Raw genomic sequence first — 26153 nt, forward strand, 5'->3', positions numbered from 1 at the left:
ATGACCTCGCGCCTAATTATCGAGAAAATTAGTTACCTACTTTCTAAACTTTTGTACCGTTCAAATTAACAGTTGAATTGTATCTTTTATTAACATATTAAGCATATTTTGGATACACTTAATTAAACCAAACATTGAAAAGCAATAGGTGAGTCACGGTTGTATTATTTCTTTGATTAAAATTTATAAACAAAAAATTCTTTATTTTAATCATGTCAGAATTAAGTTGTTTTTACTGATTTTGGATTCATTGAATTTGTTTCAAAACACCTTTTGGAAATGGAAAGAGAAATTTTGTTTGAAATTTATAAACAAGAAATTCTTTATTTTAATCTTGTCAGAATTAAGTTGTTTTTACTGAATTTGGATTCATTGAATTTGTTTCAAAACACCTTTCGGAGATGGAAAGAGAAATTTTGAAAAAAATTCTTTATTTTAATTTCGTCAGAATTAAGTTGTTTTTATTGATTTTGGATTCACATTGAACGTGCAAAGTTATTTAAGTAGAGTCTCCGAGTAAATGAAATGTTTGCAAAATTCTTGCAATAATAAATAAAGTAACATATTTGTATCGTTTTTTTTAAATAACAATTTAGAAACGAGGGCTTTTATTACACGAAGTTTAAAATAATATAAGTAAGAAATAATAGAGTTTTTAGTATACATATACAACGTACAGATGAAATTTAGTAAATGTGCACAATAATTAAAAATTAAAATAATAACTGAAATAAAAATGTAATAAAATAAAGTAATTAGATTGATTCAGAAAATGTATGTGTATTTTAATCCGCATTTCGTAGACTAAAAGAGTACTTAGTCAACCTGATACACATTGTACGAATTTCTTATGGAAACAGTGTTGCCAATTCTACTGGAATCCAACAGTATTATCAATTTTGGCGAGGTGTTTCGAGTGAAAATGATCGAATCACGGTCGTGTTAGGACTTTATTTAATAACAGAGTAGTTTAATTCATTTTTGGATGCTGCGAATACGTCTCGAATATATATATATAATTAAGAGATGGTCGGAACGGGGTCATGTTTGGACTCATTTTCATCGGGGAAACTTTGCCAATCCATTAGCAATACTCTCATAAAGGTATAATGGAAGTAGTTGAAATTAAAATTTTCATTAGCGCGCGTGGCTTATCGCTTTCATTTTGTAGACGTGTCTTATCACAAGCTTAGAATTCTGCCACGTCCTTTTCATCTCCTTTTAATTTCTGAGATATGAATGACGTCGAGTCACGACAAAATGCTAGTTTTTCTTTAACTCGGTAGATTGTATGATTCTAGGCTTTTTTTATACAATACAGGGTGGGGAAACTTATACCATCTCTGAGGAAACTTTTAATGGGAGATTTTAGAGACCAATATTGGAAATAAAAAATAATTTGTTCGAAATTCCTTTTAACTAAGCTTTAATATTATTTGAAATACTTGGAAGGTACGTCTGCATAGTTTTAAAGAAACATCTAGAATGAAAGGGTCAGTGACGAAAAATACGTCCTAACCTTTGTCTAAACAAGCCAAGGAAGGGAGACAGCAGCGCCCTCTTGACTTGTATCTCGAAACGCGAAACGCAACACACACATCCGTGGTTTTTGTCAAGGAAAGAAAACTTTCTCTTTTGGAAGAGACAAACCAACAGCCAAAATAAGACGAAAGTCAAGAATACCAATTTGTTGATAGAGGCTTCGTTAAAAAGTTATTAACAATTAAATTAAAAAATTTTTAATCGTTCTAAAAAAATTATTTTCGGTTGCGGGGGTCAATTACAATTATTTTTGGTGAATAGACATGCCCCCGAAATCCTAGCCATTTTCTAGAAAAAAATTTGAGAAGGTGTGAAATTTTTCGATGGAAAAAAAAAATTTCAAATCGTTCTGGAAAAATTATTTTCGATTGCGGGGGTCAATTACAATCAATTTTGGTGAATAGACATGCTCCCGAATTCCTACTCAGTTCCGAGAAAAAAATTCCTTACCGAAAATATAATTTCTCGTCTGCCCGAATTTTCATACGAATCTTTAAAACGTCATAACTTCTGAACGGATTGGCCGATTTTAATGTTTCAAACGGCAAGCAACGTGTATTTCAGCGGAGAATATGTAGAAATTCCAAAAATATTCGAAAAGTTGTTCCATAATCCCGTAAAAAGAGAAAAACCCCCTAAAGCTGGTCCAGTCTTCAAACGGCCATAACTCCTACAATAGTAAAGGCATCCCATTAAAATTTTTTTATGAAGTAGTGCTCATGGGTACCTCTGAAAAAGTATTAGACAACTTTTCTGTAGAGTGTCAAACAAAATTACTAAAAATTGAAAACGAATTTTAAAGAAAAATCGACTAAAAGGTGAAAAAAAAATTTCAAGTAGTTCTGGAAAAAAATTATTTTCGGTTACAGGGGTCAATTACATTGATTTTTGATCATTAGACATACCCTCGAAATCATACCCACTTTCGAGAAAAAAATTCGAGAATGTGTGAAATTTTTTGACAAAATTAAAAAATTTCAAATTGTCCTGGAAAAATTATTTTCGGTTGCAGAGGTAAATTACAATCATTTTTGGTCATTACACATACCCCCGAATTCCTACGCACTTTCTAGAAAAAAAATTCGAGAAGATGTGAAATTTTTCGGTAAAAAAAAATGTTTGCAAATCGTTCTAAAAAAATTATTTTCGCTTGCGGGGGTCAATTACAATCAATTTTGGTGAATAGACATACCCCCGAAATCCTACGCACTTTCTAGAAAAAAATTCGAGAATGTGTGAAATTTTTTGACAAAATTAAAAAATTTCAAATTGTCCTGGAAAAATTATTTTCGGTTGCAGAGGTAAATTACAATCATTTTTGGTCATTACACATACCCCCGAATTCCTACGCACTTTCTAGAAAAAAAATTCGAGAAGATGTGAAATTTTTCGGTAAAAAAAAATGTTTGCAAATCGTTCTAAAAAAATTATTTTCGTTTGCGGGGGTCAATTACAATCAATTTTGGTGAATAGACATACCCCCGAAATCCTACGCACTTTCTAGAAAAAAATTCGAGAAGGTGTGAAATTTTTCGACGGAAAAAACAGTTTTCAAATCGTTCTGGAAAAATTATTTTCGATTGCGGGGGTCAATTATAATCAATTTTGGTCATTACACATATCCCCGAAATCCTATGCACTTTCGAGAAAAGAATTCAGTACAGGCTCCACTTTAAACGTTAATAACTTTTTAACAAAGCCTTAATTAAAAAATTAGTATTCTTGATTTTTGTCTTATTTTGACCTCTATAATCCCCCGTTAAAATTTTTCCCAGGGTTGACCGAACACCCTGTATATAATTTATGTTGATTCTGTGTTTCAACTGTCAGAATTTAAATTAATTATAAATGGTTTATTTAATGACAATATAATGATCCAATTGCCCTAATTTGTGTTCAACTACTCATTCGAACAAATTTGTTTACAAATGGTAATCATGGAATTATTCTTCCCATAATCAAATAATTCCAATAGAAACATTGAAATATGATGTTATTTAAACTATGCTTACATCGATTATTGTCTTTCCACCATTAAATACAGGTGTGTTGAAATTGACTAACAAGCCAGTCCTGATAAAATGTGCAAACAATTGAATAATGGGAATTGAGTTTCCGTAATTTAACGAACGAATTTAACAAACACGAATGTACTTTTTCGATCGTTACGAAATAGATGTTGCTGCGTCGATTCGTTTAAAATATTGTTTCGAAAATATGACTTTTTTTTATTTGCAATTTAACGCGCGGTACTTCCCCCTCGTATTGATTTATTGGTTCCGTGCGTCATGTTGGTTTGTTAAACATGTTTTGAACCTAGATGAACCAGAAATATTTTCGATTCGAACGTAGGGCACGTTGTCCACATTTCGTATAGAAATTTCGCTCCCAAATCCCAATTGATTACTGAATTTCTGCGAACTTGCTTTTATGCTTATTGCGAGATATGCAAATATGCGTATTATACGGTAGCATACGATACTGTAGTATGGTATTCATGAAAATACGTCGCTTCAGAACGAATATAGATCGAGGGATAAAAATCGTGGCTCTGAAAAAGCCGATTTTTTGTTAAACGACGAGTTTAATAATTCATTAAATTGTTGGTTACAGCTGTCTCACCGAAGATTTTTAAATCATTGAGATTTTAACTAGAAAAATATTTTATTCAACATATTTTGTTTATCTCAAGTAATTAAATTTAAAACGATTTTATTGGACAGGTATTAAATCGTTGTTTAGAAATGAGCAAATAATGCAAGTAAAAAACATAGTTGAAAATGAATAAAATTTTATTTGTTCTTTTTATTTTTTTTATAAGGAACTTTATAAATATAATTTTCAAATAAATTATTGCCGAGGTAACGAATCAAAATTTAACATTTTTTTTCTAACTAATTTAAACAAATGAGAGGACCAATTTTTTCTATGTTTACAAATTCACTGAGAGTGATCACTATTAATGGATGTTAAACAAATACTAAACAATGTAGCGTCTTTAAGCCTGAAACTTAAGCTTTGTAAGGTTGGTACTTTCGATCATAATCGTTGTTTTTAAACAATAACCGGCAGGTACTTGTGGGAATACCCTTGTAACAGAGCTTAAAAAATGATGTCTCAGCAACCGAAATATTGTAGTAGCGACACACATAGATGTGTAAGTACGTAGTCAACGTGTTAAGATAAAAGCACTTGGTCTTCCGAACAAAGCAATTTGATTAATCAAAGTGTTCAAGGCTTGGAGCTGGGCCAACTTTACGAAAGAGTTGCGAACCTTTGAACTCCATTTTTGTATAGAACTCGGAGGTTTTGAATCGTGTAGTGTCCTAAATTTTAAAAACACATTTATTATCGTCTATCGATCGAGTACGCAGGTCGAACGTAGATTCTCGTTTGAAACAATAGTGGTTGGCGTGGAGTAACTTTGGATGGTAAATAAGGAAAAGTTTCACCCTTGGGGTCAATGAATTCTTTTACTGTCAAACTTGAGACACATGGATGTGTGGCGCTGCTTCGCTGCGGGTAGGGGATCTCGTGAGAATTCGTAGGAGGACAGAAAAGGAAAGGAGGGGGCGCGTTTCGTCCGGGCCTGCCAGTGGACTCATCAGTAAGGCTTTCTAGCAGGCCCTGCCTTAGACGACTGGGATATTGGGAAGTCGTTCGAGGAGTGTATATATAGCAACGGAGGGGTCGGTCGAGCGCTTGTGAGAGCGCGACCCCTCTGGTGGCGAGCATGGGAGGCGACGCCACATTACCCCCCTGCCAGTGCTAACGATACCGGATTAAGTCTACTATTTACAGGACTTATCGAATACTATGTACATTATCTACAGTTGTTCCGTTCCTCTGGGACTTGTCGTCGTCGTCGTGTCTTCGTATAGCGCCTCTATCTCGATTGACGATCACTGGAGATTTTTTCTCTGATCCTGGCTAGAACTTCGATTCTATTGCCGTAGGATATTGCGTGATTTCTGGCTGCTGCGTGGTCGTTCTCTTGATCGTCTGGCGCGGCGAGTCGTCCTCGTGCCTTGCGCTCCTGAAGTCATCGAGCGTATATGCTGCTGTCCTACCTGTGGCCCCACTATGCGTGCTATTGCTGCTGCTTCGAATCCTGCCAATCTGTGTCCTCCTGGAGACGACGGCCTCGTCAGGTAGATTTGGTCAGGACCGAGCGATCGAGTGAACGAAAGGCCACCTTAGGAGAGGGATTACGAAAGAGCTATTTGCTAGTACGATTAGACACGGTTGTTCGGCGCTGCCTCCCTTCGTCCTACGCTGCGTGCGGGTCTGCGGTTTCCTGGAAAATTCTCGAGCTGCTTCCTAGTTGTCCAATTCACCGTCCGGGTCACCAATTGTGGCGCTGCTTCGCTGCGGGTAGGGGATCTCGTGAGAATTCGTAGGAGGACAGAAAAGGAAAGGAGGGGGCGCGTTTCGTCCGGGCCTGCCAGTGGACTCATCAGTAAGGCTTTCTAGCAGGCCCTGCCTTAGACGACTGGGATATTGGGAAGTCGTTCGAGGAGTGTATATATAGCAACGGAGGGGTAGGTCGAGCGCTTGTGAGAGCGCGACCCCTCTGGTGGCGAGCATGGGAGGCGACGCCACAGATGGTTGCAACTTTTATTTCCGTTAAACCTTTTAGTGCCGAGCGAAAAACGGGTGCCTATGCGAAGAATACCGAGCCAATTTCACGAGTTTGTTATGGTTAGAGAAAAAGCTCATAAAAACCAAACTAACAATGATATTTATAAAATTCAAAAAGCGCCATATTACGAAATAAAGAAAGAATAAAGTAATGGCATTTCAATATTTATTGCAAATCATATAAATAACGTAATTATAAAATATGATAAAAAGCATAGAAACAAGTTTCTCTTCTACAAACAATATTTACACATAAGAATAATCATTGTTTGATCACAGTTTTATGTAGGTCACGTAGCAGAAAGTATAAGTATTTGATTTTCAATGATTTTTTAATAAATACTCGATTCAAAATTTGATGAGGCTTTGTTAAAAAGTTATTAACGTTTAAAGTGGAGCCTGTACTGAATTTTTTTCTCGAAAACGTGCAGGATTTCGAGGGTATGTCTATTCACCAAAAATGATTGTGATTCACTCCCAAAACCGAAAATAATTTTTCCAGAACAATTTGAAATTTTTCTTTCCCGTTGAAAAATTTCACACCTTCTCGAATTTGTTTCTAGAAAGTGAGTAGGAATTCAGGGGTATGTGTATTCGCCAAACATGATTGTAATTCACCCCCGAAACCGAAAATAATTTTTTCAAAACGATTTGAAATTTTTTTTTTCGTCGAATTTAGGCACCTTGGTCTGGGTTAGGTCTGGGTTAGGTCTGGGTTAGGTCTGGGTTAGGTTTGGGTCAGGTCTGGGTTAGGTCTGGAAGAAAAATTAGATTTTCGGTAAGAAATTTTTTCTCGAAAATGTGTAGGATTTCGGGGGTATGTGTAATGATAAAAAATGATTGTAATTGACCCTGTAACTAAATATGATTTTTTTAGTGTGATTTTAAATATTTTAATTTCATCTAAAAAGTTCAGTACCTACTCGAATTTTTTTCTCGAAAGTGGGTAGGATTTCGGAGGTATGTGTATTTACCAAAAATGATTTTAATTGGCCCCTGCAATCGAAGATAATTTTTCCAGAACGATTTGAAATTTTTTTTTCGTCGAAATATTTCAGCAGCTAACCTCTGTCGATTTTTCTTAATTCGTTTTTCATTTTTAATAAATTTGTTTGATGTTCTACAGAAAAGTTGTCTAATACTGTTTTATAGGTACCCATGAACTCTATTTTCCTACTAAATTTCAATGAGATACGTTCACTATTGTAGGAGTTATGTCTGTTTGAAAATTGAACCATTTTTATTTGGTTTTACTCACTTTACGGGGGTCAACGAGCAATTTTTCCAATATTATTAGAATTTCTACATATTCTTCACTAAAATACGCGTTATTTGCCTTTTGAAACATTAAAATCCTTCGATCCGTTCAGAAGTTATAACGTTTTAAAGATATGCATGAAGTTTTGGAGTGACATTTCTGGCCAGAAATTATATTTTCGGTAATGAATGTTTTCTCGAAAATGGTTAGGATTTCGAAGGCATGTCTATTGACCAATAATGATTGTAATCGACCTCAGCAACCGAAAATAATTTTTTTAGAATGATTTGAAATTGTTTAATTTAATTTTTTAATATTTTTTTAACGAAATCTTAGTCAAGAAATTGAGCAGAACACCCAGTATAACATGACTACAGAATATACGTTGGATCAATTTTGGGGGGCTTTTCTCACTTTATTAAAATATTCATTTTATTCAGTTTATAATACCAAACGGGAGAAATTATAAGATTGGCTATCTTTTTGCGATAATAAATCAAAAAAAATAAAATAAAATAAAAATAAGCGAAATTCGTGTTTGAAAAAGGCAATATCGAAATAAGATATTCGCGTGTTTCAAAGTTACTTTATTCGAACCGTGAATTAAACGGTGACAAACGATATTTGCGATGGAATTTGTGAAATTCACGATAAATCAAACGTTTCCGGGATTAACGGCGGGGAACTTTCATATTTACGTATTTTATTTGTTGTCTAGTACTTCCGTAAATTTGGTTGATTTATTTTAACGCATCCGTAATATTTTACGGAGGCTCGGAATTTTTCGAATTATTGGCGGACTTTTGCGCGTTCACACCGAAAGTTAAAAGCGCTAAATTCCTGTTACGACGAGCACTCGACAATTTTGAGAACGAAATATTTCTCTCTCGTTGTAAAATTAATTCAATCGTTTCCAAAAATCTGATATTTTTCAACAATGTTTTTTTGACAATATTTATTTCAGATCGATTGTAAGATGCCTTGTTAAAACTTGCAAATTTTCCTAAAATTATGCGTTTTTACTAGGTTTTTACTAAGATATGTGTAGTAACTTGGAAACATTAACTAAAATATTCATTGTTTGTGGGAATTTGGGGATTAAAATGAGCAAAACTCGACTTCCTCTCAGCAACACACATTTAACGAGCACGAGAAGCACTTCGTTACAGGCAAAAGACACACGATACAATATTAGCAAGTCAGAAGAACTGTAGGTGGCGCAGAAGCAAATGGCGCTTCATTTCTAACATTATTTTTATTTTTAATTGGTTTACCAAATGCATTCATTTTATCTGTTACATTTAGTAAAAAATAAAAATTATTTGTTAAGTATTTGCCGTATAAAAAAAATTGTTCAAATAAAAGTTGCATAATTTTTTAGGGGGACATAAAACACAGTGATCAGATTTTTCTTATTTTTCAAAGCTGATATCCAAGTTTTTAAGGGGGAAGATTCATGTAAAATGGTAAAACAAGAAGTGATATTTAACAATTTTTTTTACAGTTTACACATATATTCTTTAACATTTTAAAATATAAATATTTTCTTTTCGTTACGTTTTTATCGACTTTGGATGGAATAAATGTTGGTGATTAGTTTATTTTCACAAAATAATTTCGTTAACCGTGTGTATTGCCCAATATTAAGAAGAAAGTAGAGGAACAAAATTTCCTATATTTTACTGATCGAATTTTCTCTTTTAACATACGTAAGAACACTATTCATGTGGGATGGAAAATAGAATTTACACTGTTACGCGATGTTAATAAATATCGCGAACCGAAGAAACGCTTAGAAGTTGCACGTGATGCCTAAATACTTTTTAATTTTTTCTATAAATACCTGTTTTTGTCATGTGAGTTCTAGAAACAAGTCTATAGATCAGGCGTGTTTATTGCAGCACGTGCTCGATCATGGGAGTCACGGGACTCTCCAGTTTTCACTTTCTCGTCATCGAGCTATTAAAACTGTTGACGATTCCGTTATCACCAACAGGAAATATTTTCATTAAACTTAACGTACAAGCAAAACATTTATAAACAGTTTTCTAGAAAAGATACTTTCTTATAGATAAAATCGAAGAAAAAAATATCAGAACATATAAGGTAATAAAAAATGCGAGGTTTTGTTTGAAGACAGAAACTGAAATTACAGTTTAAAGCTATCTCTGCACATGTGAAACATATACAGACTCTCTATATGTTTTTAATAGAATTAAAAAGAATGTTAAATCTGAAAAAGTTGGTGATGAGCACTTCGAGTACGAAGTTGGAAGTTGGTTTCATCGAGGAAGCGGTCACCAGGGTCGTAATGTTTGGTCGGTAGGCCGGAACACACGATGCCGCAAAGTAAATGGAGGCCTCTGTAAGACGGTTGGGTGCTCTAGGATCGATTCGATGCAACAGGCGGAAGGAAGTAATATCCAAGGTGGGCGTACCACAGTTCATGCCGCACGACTTCCTTTCTTTCGGACCCAGCGTCCAGGACGATGTGCATATAAACCTGGCACGTCGCGTATAGGGAGAAATCGGTCTCCTCGGGCTCGAGGAAAATCAATGCACGACTTTGCTTTGCGTTACACAGAGAGGAACAAAAAGAACCAGAATCGCGTACGGTTTGATCGGTATAACGTAGTCTGACAGTCGGATAGATTACCTGTCGTCCCCCACACGCTTATCGTTTTCGAATAAAGTGACGTTTTATTGATTCAAATACTTTGCATCGAGTTTACGGTTTTATGTACCGGCGAATACAATTCTAGACGAAATCAGCAGCAAATCTTGGACAAAACATGGTTGAGAATGGAAAAGAGTTATTGTATCCTCGAATTTAAGCTTTTTTTACTGTGGCGCGTCTTAGGAAGAGTCCATCGACATAGATGGCGCGATCGTCGCGTGCCTGTCGCTGCGACTGGTGACCAAAAAAGCTCCCGGAGACTTAAGAGACCATTCTTACGGTTTAAAATGATAATAAATGCAAATAAATTAAAATATCCAATTTTTATCCAATTCCATATCGAATCAATTGGTAAAACAGTAAAAAAAATGCAGAGGGCGTAAACACGAGGAAAAAAACTCCTTACCGAAAATCTAATCTGAGGCCCAGAAATGGTTCCTCGAAAGGGTATAGCCGAATAAGAGGGTCAAATGTGCCCTTGAACCAAATGTGACATACGATGGATCCATCGATAGAGCATCAAGAAAAAACGTCCTGTGCCAAATTTTAACCCTCTATCTTGTTTGGAAGGGTAGTTATTGAGAAAATTCGGATTAACCTGCCTATTTCCCCTATTTAATCGAGTAAAAAAATTATGAAAAAAATCTGGTGCATTGTCGTTATTGAGATACGTGTTTGAGAATTTTTTCCGATTTTTCGATTCCAAATCCTAGGTGTGAAAAATTGAAAACGCAAAAAAACACAGAAAAATACGGATATCGTTTTGAAGCTTTCGAGACACTAGATTTATATAATTACAGTAAATGCGTATTATCATTGGTTATCTCCCTGAATTTTTTCAGATTTTTTGGTAGGGTGCGCCGTAGTAGCAAAAGTGAAAAACCGATTTTTTCGACGTTTTTCGCGTGAAAAAGCATCTTATACTTTGAATTTTTGTATTCTCTTTAATAGATAACTATATTGTATGGTTTTAAACATTTCTATGTTGTGCAGAACAGTGTATACAAGAAGAAAAGCAAAAATAAGTCACGAAAAAAAAGTGCTATGCGCGATATATTTATTTGAATTTTGTTTCGAAACTGTGTAGGATTTCGGGGGTATATCTATTCACCAAAAATAATTGTAATTGACTCCCTTAGCTAGAAATAATTTTTTCAAAACGATTTGAAATTTTTTTTTCGTCGAAAAATTTAGACACCTACCCCTTGGTTGATTTTTCTTAAAAAATTGTTTAACATTTTTAATAAATTTGTTTCACGCTCTACAGAAAATGATGTCTAATACTTTTTTATAGGCACGGATGAGCTCTACTTCAGAAAAAATTTTCATTGAAATATGTTCGCTATTGTAGGAGTTATGGCCTAATTTGAAAATTGGACCATTTTTATGGGGTTTTTCTAACTTTACGGGATTAGGGTACAACTTTTACAGTATTGTTATAATGCCTAGATATTCTTCACCAAAATACGCGTTATTTGCGGCTTCAAACATTAAAATCCTTCAATACGTTCAGAAGTTATGACATTTTAAACAAGGAAGCCTCACATTAGATTTTCGGTAAAGAATTATTTTCACGAAAGCGCGTAGGATTTCGGGGATATGTCTATTCACCTAAAATGCTTGTAATCGATCTTTGTAACTAAATATAATTTTTTTAGTATGATTGGAAATTGTTTAATTTCGTCCAAAAATTTCAGTACCTACTGCAAGAAGATTCTTCAATAAAAAGAATATGAGCTTATATTTTAGGTGAAAATATTTTTTAAATATTAATGAACAAATAAGTTTTTCACTGTCGTTTAGTTAGAAATTGAAAAAAAAAACAAAATTAATATAATAAAAAAAATGTACTTTAGCAGGGCGCGAACGCGCGTCAAAAAGTTTGCAGCAGTCTTACAGTCAAGCAACTTACTTACTGCACCATCGCAGCTCTTAAAAATACCGTTGATACTTCTCAATATATCGCGCATTGCACTTTTTTTTCGTGACTTATTTTTGCTTTTCTTCTTGTATACACTGTTCTGCACAACATAGAAATGTTTAAAACCATACAATATAGTTATCTATTAAAGAGAATACAAAAATTCAAAGTATAAGATGCTTTTTCACGCGAAAAACGTCGAAAAAATCGGTTTTTCACTTTTGCTACTACGGCGCACCCTACCAAAAAATCTGAACAAATTCAGGGAGATAACCAATGACAATACGCATTTACAGTAATTATAGAAATCTAGTGTCTCGAAAGCTTCAATACGAAATCCGTATTTGTCTGTGTTTTTTTGCGTTTTCAATTTTTCACACCTAGGATTTGGAATCGAAAAATCGGAAAAAATTCTCAAACACGTATCTCAATAACGACAATGCACCAGATTTTTTTCATAATTTTTTTACTCGATTAAATAGGGGAAATAGGCAGAAATTCGTTAATCCGAATTTTCTCAATAACTACCCTTCCAAACAAGATAGAGGGTTAAAATTTGGCACAGGACGTTTTTTCTTGATGCTCTATCGATGGATCCATCGTATGTCACATTTGGTTCAAGGGCACATTTGACCCCTTTATTCGGCTATACCCTTTCATGGGAATCTTTAGAATGTCATAATTTCTGAACGGATTGGGGGATTTTAATGTCGCGATTTTTCGTTTCTTTTTTCATTTTCAGTAAATTGGAGAAATAGTAAAAAACATCGAATTTTTAAAATCGTTGTTTGTGGTATAGACACGTGCGTTGAAGGTTCTCTACAAATTCGCCAATGATTCATTCTAACTTCTATAATTTTTAATATTTTTGTACAAAAAGAATTGCCAATAATCTCGAAACATTTATTTTTTATATATTTCAAGTATATTTGCAATTTGTTACAAAAATAACAAAAGCAAAATTTTATGAGTGTAAAAGTGTTTTTCTTTGGCTTTCTTATAACTAATACATATAATTACTATGAAGATTTTATTACACTATATTGAAACATAAAGTATGAATTCAATCTGAATGGAAGAGAGTATCTTCTTTTCAAAAAATTTCTAAACAACTATTACAAAATGGCGGTTTCAAATAACACGACCCAAAGAAAAAGATCGAAGGTCGAAGAGGTAAACGTTTGCTAGTTTTCCGTATATTTGCAAGAGAAGGAAATTGAGAGGATACGTGTGTAACTCGATAACTCTTTTCCCCCGTGTTTTTCTAAAGTTATTAAAGTTAAATTTGTGAACGCTGGCTTGTTTGTATCGGAAAACTTTTCCGGCCCGACAGGATAGCCATATATCTCAGGGCGAAGGGACGCTCGGGACCGCTATTTTTCTCCAATTTAAACTTTTCTGTCTTATAAAGCACTGGCTACGAAAATTAAGTGGCGCGAGAAGTTCTCTCTGCGTTGATAAACCGAACTTTCTATCGTTAATATCGACGAAGTTCGACGGGTTTTCCCGCGAAGCGAATGCATTCCTCGGATTGGCCGCGAGGACGTGAAAACCGCCGGCAGCGTAATCGTACTAAAACGCTTTTCAACGCCCAAGCGTATTCCCGATTATCGTTCACGCCCAATTCGAACTTGGATCGATAATGTTCGATATGTACTGGCGCTTCGTACTTAACGATAAATTATTAAGTAAGTACCTTCGCCCGTAAAACGTAAAGCAGTTGATGCTGTTACGCGGAACGTTTTATCGCGAATCGGCGCGTTCCCTTCCAGGTAACTACTTTTCGTTTTACGCGTGCACGTTATTTTCCTGCACGCCACCGTCTTTCGTTCGATCACGTGACCGAATTAAATATATTTTGCTCGACTTTTAATAATCACAAGAACGCAACGCGATTTAGATATGTATCGTACTACGCGCGTACATACGTAATCGGGGACTAGTATGAAGGTATGACGCACGAATCGCGAATAATTATTGCACATTATTCGCATCGACGGTTTTTAAAACACAGCGGGGAGCAAAGCTGAACAAAATTTTAACAGAAATAATTTTTTATTCGATATTTGCATGTAGAATATAAAAGAAACAAAATAGTTGGTATTGTCTACAATCTTTTGGCTTTCCAAAACAAATTTAACGTTTGTGATATCATTACCGTGTCGTTTGGAACAATTTTTTCTCGTTCTCGAGTCACTCTTTAAAAAAATAGTATGACTCAATTTTGTGTGATATAACTATATCAGATTGTCTTAAAAATCATTTCCATTTTACCGTTTCGACTCATTTGTTTTACAATATTATTCAATTAACTAATTATAATCGATTGTAATTTGAAAATAATTTTTCTCCAACTTATCGGATTTTCCTGAAAAACTTTTATCCCCTTTTATAGTTTTTTGCAGTATCTCGAATTTTGTATGTTTAGTTATTATTGAAAATTGTTAGTTATATATAGAATTAATTGCAATATAGAATGTTTGATTTTGAATGTTATATATATAGTTATTATTGAAAATTGTAAATTATATGTAGAATTAATTGCAATATAGAATGTTTAATTTTGAATGTTATACAGGGTGTTCGGCCACCTCTAGCAAAAATTTTAATGAGCGATAGTAGAGGCCAAAATAAGACGAAAATCAAGAATACTAATTTGTTGGTGGAAGCTTCGTTAAAAAGTTATTAACGTTTAAAGTGCCGCTCTTACTGAATTTTTTTCTCGAAAATGCGCAAGATTTCGGGGGTATGTCTATTCACCAAAAATTACTGTAATTGAACCCTACAACCGAAAATAATTTTTCCACAACGATTTGCAATTTTTTAATTTTCTCGAATAATTTCACACCTTCTCTATTTTTTTTCTCGAAAGTGGGCAGGATTTCGTGGGTATGTCTAATGACAAAAACTGATTGTAATTGACCCCCGCAACCGAAAATAATTTTTCCACAACGATTTGCAATTTTTTTTCTCCGTTGAAAAATTTAGGCACCTATTTGGATTTTCAGTAAGGAATTTTTTTCTCGAAAGTGCGTACGATTTCGGAGGTATGTGTAATGATAAAAAATGATTGTAATTGATCCCCGCAACCGAAAATAATTTTTTTAAAACGATTTGAAAAATTTTTTTTCGCCGAAAAATTTCAGCACCTACTCGATTTTTTTTCTCGAAAGTAGATAGGATTTCGGAGGTATGTGTACTCACCAAAAATGATTGTAGTTGACCCCCGCAACCGAAAATAATTTTTCCAGAACGATTTGAAATTTTTGAATTTAATTGTTAATAACTTTTTAACGAAGCTTCCATCAACAAATTAGTATTCTTGATTTTCGTCTTATTTTGGCCTCTACTATCGCTCATTAAAATTTTTGCTAGAGGTGGCCGAACACCCTGTATATATAATTATTATTGAAAATTCTAAGTTATATGTAGAAATAATTGCAATATAGAATGTTTGATTTTGAATTTTGTATATATAGTTATTATTGAAAATTCTAAGTTATATGTAGAATTAATTGCAATATAGAATGTTTGATTTTGAATTTTGTATGTTTAGTTATTATTGAAAATTCTAAGTTATATGTAGAATATTTGATTTTGAATTTTGTATATATAGTTATTATTGGAAATTCTAAGTTATACGTAGAATTAATTGCAATATAGAATGCTTGATTTTGAATTTTGTATATATAATTATTATTGAAAATTCTAAGTTATATATAGAATTAATCGCACAAAAACGATAATGGTTTCCTTCGCCATTTGAAAAGGAAAACTAAAAAATAAAAATATACGTTTATTATTGAAAATTTCACTCTTTTATATTAAAAGTATGCTTAGATAGGATGTAAGATAAAAATTGCATTAGGTAAATATTCTTTAGAAAAACGATAAGTATTGTCTTGAACCATTTTAAGGAGCATATTACTTTCGACAATCATTCGTTTGGCTTTCGCGACTTATATGTACATCATTTCTAGACTAAATAAATAAATTTTCACACGTTCAGAAAAATTGACGAAAAGAGATTACCAAGAATTGATAGCGCTACTAAAATGTTTAAATCGAAATGCAATTAAATACTTAAGCGATGCTCGATTAATATACAGGGTGTCTCACCCGATTTCGACATCTTGATTTTCTCGCTATTGTTACTCGTAACAAAAAATGTTTCAGCGGAGGCTTGAATGGAATCGAGTGGAGCATATTCTGATGTTATTAGTTTTTTCGTGAGTGGACGCGTAAAGGTCATATAAAGGTCAACTTTGTTTTTTTAAGTGGAATGAGGTATTTTTTAATACATCAATCGATTCAGCTGGACAATCGTTATAAAAAAGTACAAACTATGTAACGTCGAAAAATTAGTAGTTCAGGAGATATTTCAATTTAAATAATTCTAAAACACCATTACTGGTGTACTAAGACGTTAGCGTTTATTTACAGGAATGGTTCAACGTAACGACCATTTACATCACTTGTCATTACTTAAACTACATAAAAAAAGTTATTTAATAATAAAAATATATTTAGTTTTTAATTGGATAGTAAAAATTGACTACAGTGATATCTTAAAATGAAATACAATGAAATTCTTATGAAATAGCCTTGTGGTATAAAAAAAAAGTTATTTAATAACAAGAATAGTTAGTTTTTAATTGGAAAGTAAAAATTGACTACAGTGATATCTTAAAATGAAATACAATGAAATTCTTATGAAATAGCCTTAGTGGTATAAAAAAAAGTTATTTAATAACAAGAATAGTTAGTTTTTAATTGGATAGTAAAAATTGACTACAGTGATATCTTAAAATGAAATACAATGAAATACTTATGAAATAGCCTTAGTGGTATAAAAAAAAGTTATTTAATAACAAGAATAGTTAGTTTTTAATTGGATAGTAAAAATTGACTACAGTGATATCTTAAAATGAAATACAATGAAATTCTTATGAAATAGCCTTAGTGGTATAAAAAAAAGTTATTTAATAACAAGAATAGTTAGTTTTTAATTGGATAGTAAAAATTGACTACAGTGATATCTTAAAATGAAATACAATGAAATTCTTATGAAATAGCCTTAGTGGTATAAAAAAAAGTTATTTAATAACAAGAATAGTTAGTTTTTAATTGGATAGTAAAAATTGACTACAGTGATATCTTAAAATGAAATACAATGAAATTCTTATGAAATAGCCTTAGTGGTATAAAAAAAAGTTATTTAATAACAAGAATAGTTAGTTTTTAATTGGATAGTAAAAATTGACTACAGTGATATCTTAAAATGAAATACAATGAAATTCTTATGAAATAGCCTTAGTGGTATAAAAAAAAGTTATTTAATAACAAGAATAGTTAGTTTTTAATTGGATAGTATAAATTGACTACAGTGATATCTTAAAATGAAATACAATGAAATTCTTATGAAATAGCCTTAGTGGTATAAAAAAAAGTTATTTAATAACAAGAATAGTTAGTTTTTAATTGGATAGTAAAAATTGACTACAGTGATATCTTAAAATGAAATACAATGAAATTCTTATGAAATAGCCTTGTGGTATAAAAAAAAGTTATTTAATAACAAGAATAGTTAGTTTTTATTTGGATAGTATAAATTGACTATAGTATCTTAAAATGAAATACAATGAAATTCTTATGAAATAGCCTTGTGGTATAAAAAAAAGTTATTTAATAACAAGAATAGTTAGTTTTTATTTGGATAGTATAAATTGACTATAGTATCTTAAAATGAAATACAATGAAATTCTTATGAAATAGCCTTGTGGTATAAAAAAAAGTTATTTAATAACAAGAATAGTTAGTTTTTATTTGGATAGTATAAATTGACTATAGTATCTTAAAATGAAATACAATGAAATTCTTATGAAATAGCCTTGTGGTATAAAAAAAAGTTATTTAATAACAAGAATAGTTAGTTTTTAATTGGATAGTAAAAATTGACTATAGTGATATCTTAAAATGAAATACAATGAAATTCTTATGAAATAGCCTTAGTGGTATAAAAAAAAGTTATTTAATTATAAGAATAGTTAGTTTTTATTTGGATAGTAACTACTAAATAAACGCTAACGTCTTAGTATAAGAGTAATGGTGTTTTAGAATTATTTAAATTGAAATATCTCCTGAACTACTAATTTTTCGACGTTACATAGTTAGTACTTTTTTATAACGATTGTCCAGCTGAATCGATCGATGTATTAAAAAATACCTCGTTCCATTTAAAAAAACAAAGTTGACCTTTATATGACCTTTACGCGTCCACTCTCGATAAAACTAATAACATCAGAATATGCTCCACTCGATACCATTCAAGCCTCCGCTGAAACATTTTTTGTTACGAGTAACAATAGCGAGAAAATCAAGATGTCAAAATCGGGTGAGACACCCTGTATAAAGATAATTTACAGTAAACGTTTGTGTGTCCAAGATTTATTTATTTAAAAAAAGAGTGCTCCAGAGTGGAGATATTGTTGATAATCTGGGTCAGAGAGATCCATATTTTGGAAAAAATTATAATCGTAATGTCGGAGATTTGAAAAATGTATTGCAAGATAAAATTAGAAAGAATTTGCCTTGCAAATCGCGCGTTGTTTCCCGTCGTGAGTAGAACGAATTAATTATTTGTCATTTTTTTTCTTATTGCTTGCAGAACGAACTACCGTCCCCATGCTTGGCAGTGGCTTTCCTGGGACCACTTTAGGTGAGTCGTGAGACGCAGCGATGGGGAATTTCTCTATTAAAATTTCAAGCAATAAGATTGTTTGCTTTCCATCTTGGACGCTTTGCAGACCCCCGATGCGATTCAAAGCTCTCCACTCACGTTTATTATCGAACGATACGGAGCACTCTTGCATTTTAAAGGGCAATCGATGCCTCCGGGGCAACCTAAAGAACCCGATACGAGGAAAATACTTTTTCCTCCAACAATAAGAACGACGGACGTTCGAGTTTCCTACGAACTTGACAAACCTGATTTATCTTCCGAAAGGAATTGCTATCGATTACAAAACTACGTTAAAATCGGGCTTGATTTCACATCACAGGGCGTAGAAGCATTTTCATTTCGTGTCGTAACGTTATGTGGGAAATTTTAATCCTGAAAAAACTACAGAATGCATTTAATATGCAAAAATATAAGAAATACTTAAAGTAAGATACGAATTATTATATTTAGGGGTTGAGATAATTCTATACGAAGTTCCGATTTCATTAATTCTATTAATAAAAATATGAGTTTGCGTAAAAATCCGCAGTCTAGTTATAACTGTTAGGGTGATGGATCTATTCCAAATAAACACTATAACTCACGAATATTTAATAGTGTATTTACAGACAAAAATATACACATTAGTTTTTGTTGAAATCAAATGCTCATGGAAATGTTACTTGAATTTACGTTCTACTTAATTTTTCACCGTGTAAACCTCAAAAACTTGCTTCGTTTCTGAAATCATTAGTAAGTACAATACCTCGAGAGATATGCAGGTAATTGGGCATGCAATTAAACTCGACTATCTATTAGATAAGATTAGATTAGATAACTAAAACAATGAATTGTCAAATTAAAATGTTAAAGAAAATAAATTTTAATAGGCTTCGTAAATTTCAATGAGGTTACGAAAGTAACTACGACGACTACTTTTAAATTGTGTAATTTACAATTGTCTAAAATCAAAGTTTTGGTCTCGTTGACAATTTTAGGATTTTCGACTGGCAGTCAACGTGTTAAGGTATTCTTACTTTCTGTCTCATGGGGAAAGAAATTCGGAAATTATTTCTTTTATGGAAAAGCTAATATTTTTAATATTCTTGAGAACAATTGATTGTGTTGAATTTTTGTGCTAGATATGAGCCGTTTATTTTGAAAGTGGCCTAACTCCATTTTTCAATTTTTGCCGGTTACCATGGTTACATGTACAACTTCATGATATTTATCGTTAAAGCATTTCAGGTTGCTTATATTCCGAGCAAATACGATCATTCTTGACACATAAGTTTTCAGAGTTAATTCAATAATTGAACCGTGTAGTTTGAAAGTGGCCCAACTCCATTTATACTTAAATCAAGATATTTAATGTTTACATGTACGTTTGGGATGAAAGTATTGCATCCAGAGGTGCTCAAGAAATTGTTTCATGCATCCTAAAACATATTACAAATTTAAGAAGTGAAAGACACATTATAGCTTACAGTGATATGTACGCCGGGCAAAACAGAAACATTAAAGTAGCTTTAATGTGGTTAAAATTTGTCCAAACTTTGGAAAATAATGTGGAAATCATAGATCACAAATTTTTAATATCAGGACATTCGTTTTTACCAAATGATAGAGATTTTCGCGTGGTAGAAATGTCATTAAAAAAAAAAAATTTACTGTTCGTTCCCCGAGATTATAAGAAGATTATTAAAAAGTGTAGGAAAGGTAATAATTTTATTGTAAATGAAACGAGACAAGAAGATTTTGTATCAACAAAATTATTCGAAGACGCAATTTTTCAAAGGGTAAAGAATTCTGATGGAGAATCAATAAACTGGTTAAAAATATGTTGGATGCGTTTTGTCAGAAATGAACCGTATAAAATTTTCTATAAGACATCGATGAATGAGAATAAACATTTTTAAGTCCTGAATTTATTACCACGTCGGGGTAGACCAAGAAAGCTCGAAAATATTGTATCGACACCGCTGTATAAAAATATCAAACAAATTACAACAGCAAAATTCAAGGACATAACTGACCTATTACGATATATACCACCGGAACATCATGATTTCTTCAAATCCCTTTCACACGCACAAAATGTAGATGAGTAGTAAATTGTTTTGTAATAAATTTATGTTTGTAATTTTGTACGTTGTGTAGTTAAAAAATGTTTTGAATCGCATAAATTATGTTTCCAAAGAGTTTTAAAGATGTGTAAAATAAATTCAGTATTGTTTTTTTCAATTTGAAGCATCTTAAATTATGTTGAATGGACTTGGGCGCCTTCAAATTTTATAATGAATCTGGTTGTTAATTTTGAAAGTGGCCTAACTCCATTCTTGATAAGAAAACGTATATTATTCGCTTAATAATTGCCACTATTTTAATAGGAACTATAAATTTAACACCCTTAGATGCACTTAAGCAGTATGACTCATTAGTATCCTATACGTATATTTTTAAATTCATTGAAACGCAAACCTTTAAATATCTCGATTTGAAGATAAATGGACTTAGGACACTTTCAAAATAAACGGCTCATTTAAAACTTGCGTTTATTGGCGATAGACACTATTTTAGATCTCTCTCTCCGTTACTACCATTTATCCAAATTTCGCCACGTGTTATTAGCTAGCCAATCGTCGTCAGATCAAGAGTTTTTATAGTTCACAGTATCACCACTAGGGGCATGGAACTATATTGTACAATGAAAATGGAGGTATAGATTGACCAGTAGCATATTTTATTTTATATGCATTTTTAATAACTTCCTAATTATCAGACGTTAATTTTGAAAGTGGCCTAACTCCATTCTTGATAAGAAAACCTTTAAATATCTCGATTTGAAAATAAATGGACTTTGGCCACTTTCAAAATAAACGGCTCAATTAATCTGATGTATACTTTCTGAGATCTACTGGATGCAAGCTGATAAAATTCTACCAAACATATCGGTAGAAAACATTATTATAACTTCACTATTTTCTAAATTAAGGTAATAAATCTTGCACGATTAAAAAGGTACGATCTTGCTTAATAGAAGCAGAAAAGATCTCGTTCTATTACTCGATAATTACCCAAGGAACGCTAAGTAGCACTTGATAATGAACAAATAGCACTGATAATTGAACAGTGATTCGGTTTCAGTTAACCGGGCGCAGCTTTGTTCGCAATTATACAGAAATCTACTTCGAAATCTACTTTGAAATCTACATTGTAGTAATTGAATTAGTAAAACGAATATGTCGTGCAATCGAAATGTAAATATAAAATATGTCAACGATCGGGAATGAATATTTACAAGAGAATCGTAATGAATAGTTCTCGGTGGTTGGAAATTGCATGATACGAGAGCGAAACAAATCCGTTTATATCGGTCAATCTTTTATCATATCTGTGGGTATTTGTTCAAAACGATCTTTATTTAAATATTAAAAGTGACTAGGAACTAATTTTAAGACTATTTGAATAACAGCTACGCTTAAACTGATATAACATAGAACGACAACTTAAAACAACAACTTAAAACGACAACTTGAAATGACAACTTAAAGCGACTTGTTACGGCAACGTCTTGTCAAGTGAGTCCCGTTTTTCCGCTCGAAACATCCCTTTTTAAAACCTTTTCCGCCCCACCATTCAAGCTTCTTTCGGGCGCGTACATGACCAAATATGGTTTATGCTTGCGTTTCGCACCCCTGCGCGAGAGGACCTCGAACGCGTCACTGGGCCCGCTGACCCAGGGGTTTTTCCCGTCCCTTTCGACCTGTAACGCTTTCTCTTTTAACCTATATGTAGTTCTTACTCCGCTCAAGTTCCTCGCATTTCCCGATACCACATATCTTATCATATCAATCTTATTCATACATATTTTTCTTATCGGTGCTCTATACGTGCCAATTACGAAATCGTAAAGCTCGAAATAACTGATAATGTAGCGACCGTACAGCATGAACGACGCGCGAACGTATGCGAGTTGACTATGCAGAAATGATTAAAATTCATGTCTAAATCTGTTGGTAATGTTGCAAGTGACACAAATATGGCAATGGAGCTCTGGAGCCCCAGAAAAATGGGCAGAAAGAATACTCGTGAAAAGTGTACTCGTATGCCTCATCTGTGGTTCAACGTCACACACATCGTTATCGACTTACGATGTAACGACTTTTCCCTAGGTAACATTTTTCTTAAAAGGTCAAGCATACTTGTCTGTTCGATATCGAAATAACTATGCTCGTCGACCATCGATCGTACATTTCGCACATACGCGTGCACAAAATCGATTTGCAATTTGTTTCGAATAAACTTGTTTGTTAGGAGGGAAAGCAAACAAGACACGCGACGTCTTATTGTCGTCTGAAGTTTGCACCGAAGCAGAGACTCGATTATCTGAACTAAATGGGACACGAGTTGTTAGGATAATCGATCTTTTCGTGTAAACGCGAACTAGAAAAGATATCATTTATTATGGAACTCTGTGTATTATTCTTTCGAATTGTACAACGTTTAAACAAACATTTGACACGTGTCGTTAATTTCTCGCTCGCTCTATCTTGGCGATTAACATTTTCTTTGTAATTGAATTTCATATTTGAATGTTCGGAAATGTATAGAAATTATTGACAATTATATTCTGCTTGGTGTTAAAAGCTATAATTATCATTCAATTTTTGGGAATGTTTAAGGGGTAAAATCACTCTAGACACAGAAAAAAAGACCTAAAGACAATTTATTTTGGGAGTGTGGCAAACGGAATAGAATTTCTTTTCAGAGGGTTTATTTAACACATATTGAAGTACGAAAAACAATTTTTTAAAATCAAATTTTTAAACTCGATTTTACGCAAAAAAAAAAAATCAAATTATTTGTTGCTTCGACAGTTTTACAGAACAATTTTATTCACATATTTATTTGTTATTATTCAAATAGTAAATATTGTATATTATATAGAAAGTATTTACTTTATTACCATAGCAAATTTTTCATAAGTTTACAAGCATAATACAATGTAGCTATACAAGAGAAACTTTCTCTGACGATATAGTTGCAAATAAGAATGTAATTAGGATAATTAAAATTGTAGCAAATGTCTGGTTAAACGTAAAAAAACGAAATTTTGCTACATGAAATAGTAATGAAAAAAATGGAAGAAAATTGCACAAATGAAATTTTTTTTTCTTTAAATTTAACGCAATGATATAATAAGTAATTGCACGAACGTGTCTCCGATTTCGAAAATTAATTTTCACGCTGGATTTATTTTTTCAGAATGAAATTCTTGTTTGGAATAATTTTTTTGCTCGCAGAAAAGAAATTGAATCGTGCACTGTGCGTTAGAGACTCTAATTTCAGAATAATACGAGCAATAACGATTCTGTTTTAAAACCACGATGCAACGAGAAACAGACGCGCAGATTGCGACCTAGTTTCTAATCCCGATCGAAAAACTAAACGATATTGGTCTTCGAAGCTATTATTAACTAGTGCTGACAAGTCGATTAGTGGCGGATTGCAAAATTTAAAATGCATTAGTGAGATCCAGGTCGATCAGTTTGTTCATAATTGCTTTTATTTTTCAATTTATTTTGACTTTTTATCAGTGTTGTAAATCGAGAGAAGAATGTGTATTTTTCGTGTACTTCGTTTCAAGGTATGCAGAAATCATAATAATTCCGAATAATGTAAAATAATTCGCCAGTGTTTAATAAGATATAATAAATTATGCTCTTACAGTCGTAGGATATAAAAAAAGTGTAACAATATATAACAAACTAAAAACATTTTGAAAACGTTTTTTCATTTTTCATACGAATCATGTCTGGAGGATCATTTTAAGAGTCATTACTAGACTGCGGATGTTTATGCAAATTCATATTTTTATTAATAGAATTAATGAAATGGGAGCTTCGTATATGATTCTCTCAACCCTTAAATATAATAATTCGTATCTTACTTTAAATATTTCTTATATTTTTGCATATTAAATGCATTCTGTAGTTTTTTTAGGATTAAAATCCCCCATAAATCCATACGCATCCACAGTCTAGTCATTACTGTAGCAATTAATCAATAAATTAACGACAGACTAAAAATATGAGAAGTAAGAGGATACATATAGGTATCTCTCTTCTATATGCTTCAACATATGCACCAGAATTACTGACAAACTCATTGTGAGTCTTCCATGCAAATGAGGGAAACATCCCCCAAGTTGGGATAGATAGAAATGTTCAATTTACGAATCATGTCTGGGAGACCATTTTAAGAGTCATTACTGTACCAATTAATTGATGAATTAACGACAGACTAAAAATAAGAGAAGTCAGAGGACACACATAAGTCTCTCTCTTTCACATGCTTTAACCCTTTGCACTCCTCTGTCGAGTGTGATTCGACATCAATTTTTATCTCAGGAGCACCTTCGTCAAGTCCCATTCGACATTTTTTCAAGTCCAAACACCAAAGAGATATCGTACACTTGAAAATTACAAAATACAACAACGGTGTAAATAAAACAGATATTCTAACAGGTAAATTTCAAATAAAACACTTAAAAGCGTTGGGAGCTGCTGGTAACAAAATTGAAATATAATTCGGAGTGCAAAGGGTTAACACATACACCAGAATTACTGATAGACTCATCTGAGTCTTCCATTCAAATGAGGGAGGGATTCCTTAAGTTGGGATAGATAGAAATGTTCAATTTACGAATTATGTCTGGAGGCTCATTTTAAGAATCATTAATGCAGTACTAGCAATAAGTGTTAGAGAAAATACACATACTTTCATGCAAATAAGGGAAACATCCCCCAAATTGAGATAGATATAAACGTTCAATTTACGAATCAAGTCTGTGGATCATTTTAAGAATCATTACTGTACCAATTAATCAATGAATTAACGACAGACTAAAAATATGAAAAGTAAAATAATACACATAGGTGTCCCTCCTCCACATACTTTCATGCAAATAAGGGAAACATCCCCCAAATTACAATAGATAGAAACGTTCAATTTACAAATCAAGTCTGAAGGACCATTTTAAGAATCATTAGTGCAGTACTAGCAATAAATGTTAGAGAAAATACACATACTTTCATGCAAATAAGGGAAACATCCCCCAAGTTAGAATAGATAGAAACGTTCAATTTACGAATAACGTCTGGTGATCATTTCAAGAATCATTAGTACATTACTAGCAATAAGTGTTAGAGAAAATACACATACTTTCATGCCAATGAAGGAAACATCCCCCAAATTGGGATAGATAGAAATGTTCAATTTACAAATCATGTCTGGAGGTCCATTTTAAGAATCATTACTGTACCAATTAATCGATGAATTAACGAGAGACTAAAAAAATGAGAAAGAAAAGAATACACATAGGTATCTG

The 26153-nt window shown here is 32.7% G+C and overlaps 1 protein-coding gene across 2 annotated transcripts in view; it reads left to right on the forward strand.

Annotated features, from left to right (window-relative positions):
- Positions 1-26153, forward strand: part of LOC122403902 — a 70555-nt gene that overhangs the window by 1014 nt on the left and 43388 nt on the right. For both annotated transcript variants that reach the window (XM_043407698.1, XM_043407699.1), the window contains exon 2: positions 18707-18757. The gene's annotated coding sequence lies outside the window, so the exon portion shown is untranslated. The remainder of the gene's footprint in view (positions 1-18706; positions 18758-26153) is intronic.

Source organism: Colletes gigas, unplaced genomic scaffold (genome assembly GCF_013123115.1).
Source record: "Colletes gigas isolate AHSC1104 unplaced genomic scaffold, ASM1312311v1 Colletes_gigas_Sc00084, whole genome shotgun sequence".
Lineage (NCBI taxonomy): Eukaryota > Metazoa > Arthropoda > Insecta > Hymenoptera > Colletidae > Colletes > Colletes gigas.